The sequence below is a fragment of the Lathyrus oleraceus genome, chromosome 4 (genome assembly GCF_024323335.1).
Source record: "Lathyrus oleraceus cultivar Zhongwan6 chromosome 4, CAAS_Psat_ZW6_1.0, whole genome shotgun sequence".
In the NCBI taxonomy this organism is placed as follows: Eukaryota; Viridiplantae; Streptophyta; class Magnoliopsida; order Fabales; family Fabaceae; genus Lathyrus; species Lathyrus oleraceus.
In genome coordinates this window covers 418,960,508-418,971,014 of record NC_066582.1, presented here as the reverse complement: position 1 = coordinate 418,971,014, position 10,507 = coordinate 418,960,508, and positions in this window count along the sequence as shown.

Below are 10,507 nucleotides of genomic sequence, written 5' to 3'. Positions count from 1 at the left end.
ATCCAAGGAAGCAGTCAGAGGAATGCCAAAGCTTCTGATTGATGAAGGAAGAGTCTGTGGAGAATGCCAAGTGGGCAAGCAAACCAAGATGTCACACCCAAAGCTGGGACATTCCACAACCTCCAGAGTTCTGGAACTGTTGCACATGGACCTAATGGGACCTATGCAGGTTGAAAGTCTTGGTGGGAAGAAGTATGCCTACGTGGTGGTTGATGACCATTCCAGATACACGTGGATAAGCTTCATCAGAGAGAAGTCAGATACATTTGATGTCTTCAAAGATCTGTGCATAAGACTTCAAAGGGAAAAGGACAGTTGTGTGGTCCGGATTAAAAGTGATCATGGTACTGAATTCAAGAATTCCAAGTTTGATGAGTTTTGCTCATCTGAAGGAATAAGCCATGAGTTCTCCTCCCCTATAACTCCTCAGCAGAATGGAATAGTTGAAAGAAAAAATAGAACTATTCAAGAATCTGCTAGAGCAATGATTCATGCAAAGAAACTCCCTATGCACTTTTGGGCTGAAGCAATGAATACCGCGTGCTATGTTCACAACAGAGTCACCTTGAGAAAAGGAACCTCCTCCACTCTGTATGAAATATGGAAGGGTAGAAAACCCACTGTGAAGTACTTTCATATTTTTGGAAGTAAATGCTACATTCTCACAGATCGTGAACAGAGAAGGAAGCTAGATCCCAAAAGTGATGAAGGCGTATTTCTGGGATACTCCACTAACAGCAGAGCCTATAGAGTGTTCAACTACAGGACCAATGTCCTGATGGAGTCCATAAATGTCATTGTGGATGATAAAGAGGAAGGAACCGATGTCATGGAGGATGTTGAAACATTCCTTGATAGTCCAACTGACAGTCCAGTCAAGCCTGAAGAAGTACAGGAACCTCCTCCTGAATGTGAAGTAGAAGCACCCACCAAAGTGCCATCTATCAGAATTCAGAAAGACCACCCTAAGGATCTTATCATAGGGGATCCCACCAGTGGTGTAACTACCAGGTCAAGAGGAATAAACTCAAATTCCTGCTTTGTTTCCAAGGTTGAACCAAAGAATGTGAAAGAAGCCCTGACTGATGAATACTGGATCACCTGACTGATGAATACTGGATCATTGCCATGCAAGAGGAACTCGAGCAGTTCACAAGGCATGAAGTATGGGAGCTGGTTCCAAGACCTGAAGGGTCCAACATCATTGGTACCAAGTGGATCTACAAAAACAAATCTGATGAGAAAGGAGTAATTACTAGAAATAAAGCAAGACTAGTAGCTCAAGGATACACTCAAGTTGAAGGAGTAGACTTTGATGAGACATTTGCTCCTGTGGCTAGACTTGAGTCCATCAGATTGCTGTTGGGGGTAGCATGCATCCTGAAGTTTAAGCTATTCCAAATGGATGTGAAGAGTGCATTCTTGAATGGCTACCTGAATGAAGAAGTCTATGTGGAACAACCCAAAGGGTTCTGTGATCCTAACCAACCTGAGCATGTATACAAGTTGAAGAAAGCCTTGTATGGGTTGAAGCAAGCACCCAGAGCTTGGTATGAAAGGCTAACTGAATTTCTGACCTCTAATGGATACAGAAAGGGTGGCATAGATAAAACCTTGTTTGTGAAGGATGAAGAAGGCAAAATCATGATAGCTCAAATCTATGTTGATGATATAGTCTTTGGTGGAATGTCAGAACAAATGGTTAAAAAATTTGTTCACCAGATGCAATCTGAGTTTGAAATGAGTCTAGTGGGAGAACTGACCTATTTCCTTGGAATGCAAGTAAACCAAATGGAGGACTCTATGTTTCTCTCCCAAAGCAAGTATGCCAAGAACATAATTAAGAAGTTTGGTATGGATCATGCCAGGCACAAGAGGACTCCAGCTCCTACTCATCTGAAGCTAACCAAAGATGATGGAGGGCCTAGTGTTGATCAATGCCTGTACAGAAGCATGATAGGTAGTCTGTTGTATCTAACTGCAAGTAGACCTGACATCTCCTATGCAGTTGGAGTGTGTGCCAGATACCAAGCAGAGCCCAAGGTGAGCCACTTGAATCAAGTCAAAAGGATTCTCAAGTACATCAATGGGACGTGTGACTATGGGATGCTGTATTCACATGGGTCTAAGCCTGTCCTATCTGGGTACTGTGATGCTGATTGGGCTGGAAGTGCTGATGACAGAAAAAGCACATCAGGTGGATGTTTCTTCTTAGGAGAAAACCTCATATCGTGGTTCAGCAAGAAGCAGAACTGTGTCTCTCTGTCCACTGCAGAGGCTGAATACATAGCTGCTGGAAGCAGTTGCTCCCAACTGGTTTGGATGAAACAAATGCTCACTGAGTACAATGTCACTCAAAATGTCATGACATTGTTCTGTGACAATCTCAGTGCCATCAACATCTCCAAGAATCCCATCCAACATAGCAGGACCAAACATATTGACATTAGGCACCACTTCATCAGAGATCTGGTGGAAGACAAGGTGATCACTTTGAAACATGTAGCCACGAATCTTCAACTGGCTGACATATTTACAAAGGCTCTGGATGCTACTCAGTTTGAAAACTTAAGGAGCAAACTGGGAATATGTCTCTCTGAGACCTTATAGCAACCACTGATGTTTGGGATAAATTGTTTAATATATCTGCCTATTAAACAATTTGTACTAGGCTATGAATGGTCAACAGATCATAGCTATGCTGCTTGCAACAAGGGTGGATACAAGAGGGTTAGGAGACACCCTACAGAGAGAAGACCTCTGTACCTGCAGGAGTTCAAGGATGCTGTTCATGCATGAGTGGTTCTGGATGTCAGAAACAAAATCATGGCATCTGATATGGTGGTACCTATTGTAAAGCAAAAGTGGGTGATCACTTGATCGAAGCTGTGAAGCAAGATCAAGTGGATGTTAACTTGGTTGAAACTGTGAAGTAAAACCAAGTCTGAAACTCTGTCATTGTGCTCTGGCTATGTTGTTAGCTTTGGCAACATTTGTGACAAAAAGGGGGAGTAATAACCACCAACACCCCTGACAACAGACTCACCAACACCCCTGACAACAGACTCTCATGACAGATCTGAAGATGATTCCCCCCTGCAGCTGATGTTGAAGTTTAGGTGCAACTTCTAATATGTGTGTGCTGCTATGCGAAGTTTTTATTTAACTTCCATGTGTGTGAGTGTGCTGCCACTCTGAGTGTATTAGCTAGTAGTATTCCGCTGCCATGAACTCTGTTATGGGGATCAAAGTGTTTTAGCCAAAAATTTGCCAAAGGGGGAGTTTGTAGGTGTTTAATTGGCTGCATTATATGGTAAAACACTAATGTCTTGACTGATGTCATGACATGTAAGTGTGACTACATTGTAGTTACTGCAGGACTAGCTAACACAGGATTATTGAATGCTGTGACATTCATTCCTGTCAACAGATACTAAGGAACAGAAGTTCTGTTAGAACTTAGTATTCATTTGCAGTCTTGTTATCAAGGAAGAACCAGACCTGGCATAAGGCCTACTGACTGAATGTCAAACTGGATGTTGTGACATTCATCATTGACAGCAGCTACTGAAGATTAGGCAGAGTGGTGTTCTGCTATACTTCAGCATATTACTTAGTTTGTTCTTCAAGAGAATAACAGAACTAACTTAAGGCCAATTGTGTAAATGTTAAGTTGGACACTTTGACATTTATTAATGTAAGTTGTTACTGCAGTATGGTCATTTTGATCATGTACAGGTCAGTAAATTTTGTACAGTCTGTTTTCTGGAAAAACAGACTCAGCATATGGACCTTGATGTCAAGCTGAATGTCGTGACATTTGTGCCTGACAGCATATGCTAATTTGTAGGTTGTTCAGTTTTCTGTTTCAGCTTTTTCTCAGGCTATTCTTTAGGGATTCAACAACTGAGAGAAAATCCAGGAAATCAACAACCAAGCTACATTCAATGAACCTAACAAATAGCCTATTTGTTAGCAACCTAAATGTTGAATTTGAGGGAACTTGTGTGACCTAAAATTCAGGAAAATACAGGTGCAAAAGCCCAGGTGCTGCAATATAAAAAGGAAGGCATTCCTTCATTCAGTCTCGGGGATTTTGAAGCGTGAAGAGTCAGTGTGTCCATCATACTTCACTGCTGTATTTTGTGTGTCTAGTATTAGACGTATCTTGTAAGCCAAGCCATTATCAAGTAGATGATTGCTTTGGCATAGGGTGTTCATTGAGTTGTAAGTGTTGTGTCACTCAAAGCTTTTAAGCGTGAGTGCTGTGTATCTTGATTTAAGCTGTGAAGCATAATCAAGAGTTGTTTTTGAAGTGTGACTTCAAAGTGTCTTTAATATCACTGAGGTGATTGAGGGGGAGTGAGTAGGAACTCTGATCTTAGGTTAAGATTGAAATTGCATTGGGTAGGGATTAAGTGATAAGTTGTAAACGGGTGAGTTTAGCTTTGAATTGATACTACTAATAGTGGATTTCCTCCCTGGCTTGGTAGCCCCCAGATGTAGGTCATGTTGGACTGAACTGGGTGAACAATTACTTGTGTTATTTACTGCACTTACTATTAAGTTCTGCATAATCCCTGTCTGTGCAAAATTGGATGTCATAACAACCAGTGTGACATCCAAAGTCTGATAACTAGAATTTCATGGTTGATAAAATCAACGATCATGTATTGGCCATGATGCCATGTGTAATTACTTCCTTCATAGTATTTATTTGCATTTTCTTCAACATTCATACTTATATGTTTCACAATGCTTGGTTTCAGGTGACATTAGGGATTACTATAATTATAATTCGGTTGATAGATCGGAGTTACATGACAGGGACATGCTTGATGTTCTCAGTACATAATTTCTCAGCTCATTAAAAACTTCTGGCTTGCCTAACCATCACATAAAGCTAAAGATCGGGACACCCATTATGTTAATGAGGAACATCGATCAGTCTGAAGGCTTGTGTAATGGTACACGACTAATTGTGACTAAAATGGTTACGCATGTACTTGAGGCACATATTATGGGAGGCAAGCAACATGGTAACGTCGTTTATATTCCCAAGATGGATATGTCCCCATCTCAATCTCCCCAGCCTTTCAAACTAATCCATCGTCAATTCCCAATCATTGTCTCCTACGTAATGACGATTAACAAGTCACAAGGGTAATCGTTAGGTTGAGTGAGGCTTTACAATTCCCAGGATGTATTTACTCATGGCCAAATATATGTCTCACTTTCAAAGGTTACCAGCAATAAGAGAATCAAAATCTTGATACACGATGAGAAAAACAATCCCAAAATTACAACTACAAACGTTGTATACAAGGAGGTTTTCAAAAATGTTTAGAAAGTGTCTGATGTTGAACATGTACTACCTTATATAGGTATACCCACTTTGTCATTTGTATAATTAAACTAAATTTTTTTATTTAATATTTTACATATCCATATATTTTTCTTATTGTTGCAGAGGAGTATAGAGTAGCAGCTTTTTGTTTGGAGGTGGGAACATAACTTCCTTTTTTTTACTGTTATCAGACTTTGTAACATTCACCCTTCTCCATTTGTAATGTTGTTACTACATCTATCATACACAAAAAGCATGATATTAACCTCCCATTCATTACCTTTATATTATACATTTGCAAAGCGGTGATGATATTCAATTTTTATAATATGAATTCATAATCCACATCTTTCAAAAGATTTGATAACTTGACTTAAACAAAATTCATGATATTAACCTACTATTCATTACCTTTATATTATACATTTGCAAAGCGGTGATGATATTCAATTTTTATAATATGAATGCATAATCCATATCTCTCAAAAGATTTGATAACTTGACTTAAACAAAATTTAGTACATAATAAGACCTAACACTGAATATTAGTTCATGCAAACATTTCCAAATAACCTTTCTAACAACTCATACACAGTTACATAACAAATATGAATTAGGGATAATGGATCTTATATACGTGATATTTTTTGATAACCGAATTTACATCCAATTTGAATCTAATTCTATCTCCGGCTTTGAACTGATTTGACTCACAAAACTCATCCCATTTGTTTCCTAATTTGGTGCAATATGGGTCTTTAATGTTGAACAACATAAGTGTTTTACTCTTTTCGTTGTCACCGTACAAAGTTAGATCTTCAAAGTCATTGTCTCTTAAAGTTGTTGCAAAATTGACCTGCAGTTTCTGCATAGAAAATTTCTTATAAATTCAATATATTCATTAGTTACACATTACAAATTATCTAATGAAAAAAATCAATATCATTAAACTTAACTAATTTTGGTAGAGCCACGTTATTTGGTGTCGGGTTGACATCAAATGCATATAAACCTTCATGGAAAAGATATCTGCTATGAAATCGCAGTAATTCCTCAAGTTGGGTAACTTGTTTAAACCCGATTATTCCAAATTTGTCTTCACCATAGTAACCAACCACAACAACAATATCTTCTGGGAAATTGTAATAATTTTCCAAAACCTTCTAACCACTTGTTACAAGAGGATGATCCTCTACTTTGTTATACACTATAGTATGATGGATACCATGGTTGTTGAGTGTGGTCCATGTTTTTGATAGTTCAACTATGTAATTAGTTATAAACAAATTTTCAATCTCTGCAAATGACTATAAAAAATGAAGAATAAAATGAAATAAATATATATATATATATATATATATATATATATATATATATATATATATATATATATATATATATATATATATATATATATATATATATTTGGTTTCTTGATCGGTAAGAAAGTCACAAGGATAGAAAAGAAGAAAACAATAAGGACATAATCAAATTGGTTATAAACTGTTATTCTTTGCTTTCTCTTTGAAACAAAAATACAAGTGTTATAGAATATTAAATAACCTCTTTCACCCTAATTAGGATTTGCGTTATGTAATGATGAGAGACTAGTATGCTATTTATAAGAAAACTAACATACTAAACTAATGGGCTTTTACACACATATCCATTACACAAGCTAACGTAAAGAACAATCCAACTTAAACAATTGGGCATAACAAACAAACTCAATTTGACATGCTAACAATCCTAGCATACTTCGATTACAGCATGTGAACAGACTTCTACAACATGCTAATGATCATGTAGGATTGTCGAACCAAATACTAGAGTTAGATCCAATGTCTCACAAATCTCCCCCTTGGAACAAACTCTATAACATTTGGGAAACAAACTGGCTTTATTTTTTCTATGTCCTTAACGCAGTCTCCATGACTTTGGCTCCCCTCAACGCTTCTAAACAACCCTACTGAACTAGTAGGGCTTTCATCTTCAAGCGCCACAGACCGAAATCGTTCACTCCGGTGAACTTTTCAATCTCATACTTTGTTGAAGGCATCTTCTTCATCCTCACCACACCAATTTGTTGTGAAAACGATGTTAGAATTACAAATTATAATTGGTTTCTTGATCAGTAAGAAATCCACAAGGATAGAAAAAATGAAAATAAGAAGAACACAATGAAATTGGTTATAAACTGCTATTATTTATTTTCTCTTTGAAATTAGATTACAAGTGTTACAAAATAGCAAATAATCTCTCTCATCCTAATTAGCATTTACGTTATTCAATGATGAGAGACTATTATGCAATTTATAAAAAAACTAACATACTAAACTAATGGCCTTTTACACATAAGATCATTATACAAGCTAACTTAGAGAACACGCTAACTTAAACAATTGGGTATAACAAACAGGTCCAATTTGACATGTTAACAATTCTAGCATACGTCGACTACAACATGTGAACATACTTCGACGACATACTAAGGTTTTGTCGAACTGTCGAACCAAGAAGTTACCCTTCGACAATACTAAAATTCGATCCAATATCTCACAAATCTCCACCTTAGAACAAACTCTATAAAATCCCGGGAACTAACTAGCTTTCTTTTTCCTATGTTCGTTAACGCAACGTCCATAGATTTGACTCCTTTCAACGCTTCTAAAAAATCCTACTGAACTAATAGGGCTTTCATCTTCAAGCACCACATACCAAAATTGTTCACTCTTGTGAATTTTTTAATCTCATACTTTTATATATATATATATATATATATATATATATATATATATATATATATATATATATATATATATATATATATATATATATATGTAAACCAGAACTCCAGTCAAATCCATGCCTAGGCATTTAGAATGGTAGCAAGATGGAAAGGGAAAGGTCGTTGTGAAATTAAAGGGTGGTATTGAGATTTGAAGGTGATAAGGAATATACATGACCAAGTTTGTATTTATTACTCCGCAACATTGATTGACACGCTACCAACATCACGTGTGACCAATATTTTTATCACTTATTAATGCAATAGTAACGTAACATGTGACTCTTGGAATGTAGAGTTGTTGCTTTATTGTTGTCATTTACTGTTGCAGACTACAAACTGACCATTGTGCTGCTTTCATTTTCAAACTCTTTCAGCCTTAAATATAATATAATACTGTACGACTATAGCAATGAAGTACAGTAACTGAGTTATTAATGTTCAGACGACACCAACTTTGAAACAACTTCATTAAATGTTAATAAAAACGATCATGACATGTTATAACTTGAAATATTCTATGGTTACAAAGGTATTGTTACAAATACCACACATGGACACGAATCTACTTACACTTACGTACCATCTTCAAAACCAACACCTATTTTGCAAAATAACAAATACTAACCAAACTTATTTGAAAGTGCATCAACTGATATTCATGAACAAACCATAATATATCATTCGAAAGCAAAACATAACCATTTCTACCTCAACATGACGTGTTCAAAGTGCAAACAAAATAGAAAGAAACATGCTTACCCAGTCGGTGTGACATTTTGGCTTTCGGAGTTCGTCTTCGCAGAAGAATCCATAGGCGAGTTTGTGGGAGGATAGTTGTTTTCTTCGTTTCTACAAACCCTTCTGCATGTTCTCTAGAACAAGGCAATGAAACATGCAAATGGATTAGACAGTATTGTATCAATGAATAGCTTTTTGTTTTCCAACACCTATCTGCCACTTATAATACACACCTAAGTGTCCCTTAATTTCCTCTTACACGTGTTAAATTTATTCAACACACCTTTATTTTTAATTATTTTTTTTAAATCTTTTCATAATTTAATTACTTCATAAATAAACAATTATATAAATATGTTTTTATTTATAAACTATAGGTAAATATCTATTATAAATACACTATGTTTTATCCTATAACTCTATGATTTATAAGAAAATTTATAATTCTTTTTCATAATTATATTTTACTAAATATGTCTTAAATGCATTTTTTAATATTGGATAAATATTAGATAAATATTAGCAATAATCCAATAATAATAAAAATAAAATAAAAATAAAGTAGGACTGAAAATGAAAATAAAATTTTAGTTGCAGAGCAACAAAATTTTAAGTTAGAATAAAACTATAAACTCTATTATCTTTGGCAATCATTGGTAACGACATCTAAAACTTGATCGGTAAATTAGCAAGTGTATTAATCTTTCAATGTAGTAATAAGAGAAATTTCTTAACTATTGATCTCAAAGACTGTTTGACGTTACAAAGTTCGGGTTTAGATTTAGTTAAACATATTAAAAGAAAGTAAAAACTACAGTTGAACATATTAAAAGATGTTATGAGTAAACATGCAAGGGAAAATGTATGATTTGATTCATCAACAACAATAAATTAACCTTGCAACAACTTAATTCAATGACATTGACTACCGATTCTTAAGGGTGTTCACTCCTAAGTCCTTAGTGAGAAAACATTTAATCATTCAAATTAATCCCTATGTCCATAATTAATCACAGGTGAAATTAAGAATTATTTTAATCAAGGATATTTCGGTTTCCATAGGGTATCCCTAGGCCTAGGTGATATCTACTGTGAATTATTCATAATTAAGCATTAACAATGGCGGTCAAACCTAAATATTAATCACAAATTGTAAATAAGTCATGTATCTTAAAATCAAAGTTATTACAAGGTAAAAATCTAAAATTGTATCATAAATCTGAATTAGGGACACCCCATAACATTGGGGGGTTTAGTTACTCATAATCAAAAAGAAAAACATCAAAAAAGTGCAGACATTACAAATTAATGGAGGAAAAAAGGTCTTCCTTCACAAAAGTTCATGAAACTCTTGATCCACCACGAATTCTCCAGTCCTTCAGCCTTCAAAACGCGTTCTCTATACTCCAAAATTGGTCAAACCGTGGAAATTCGTGTTTTTTGTTATTGCTAAAATAGAGAAATTTGGGCTTTTATCAGATATGGGTCACTCATACGTGTATGGGCTCCTCCCATACGCGCAAGGCTTCATTCCATGCTTACTCATACGTGTATGGCCCAGGGTAGGGCATATGGTTCAGCTGGAGCCATACACATAAGGCTTCTGATGCGCAAGAGGACTTTACTTAGCT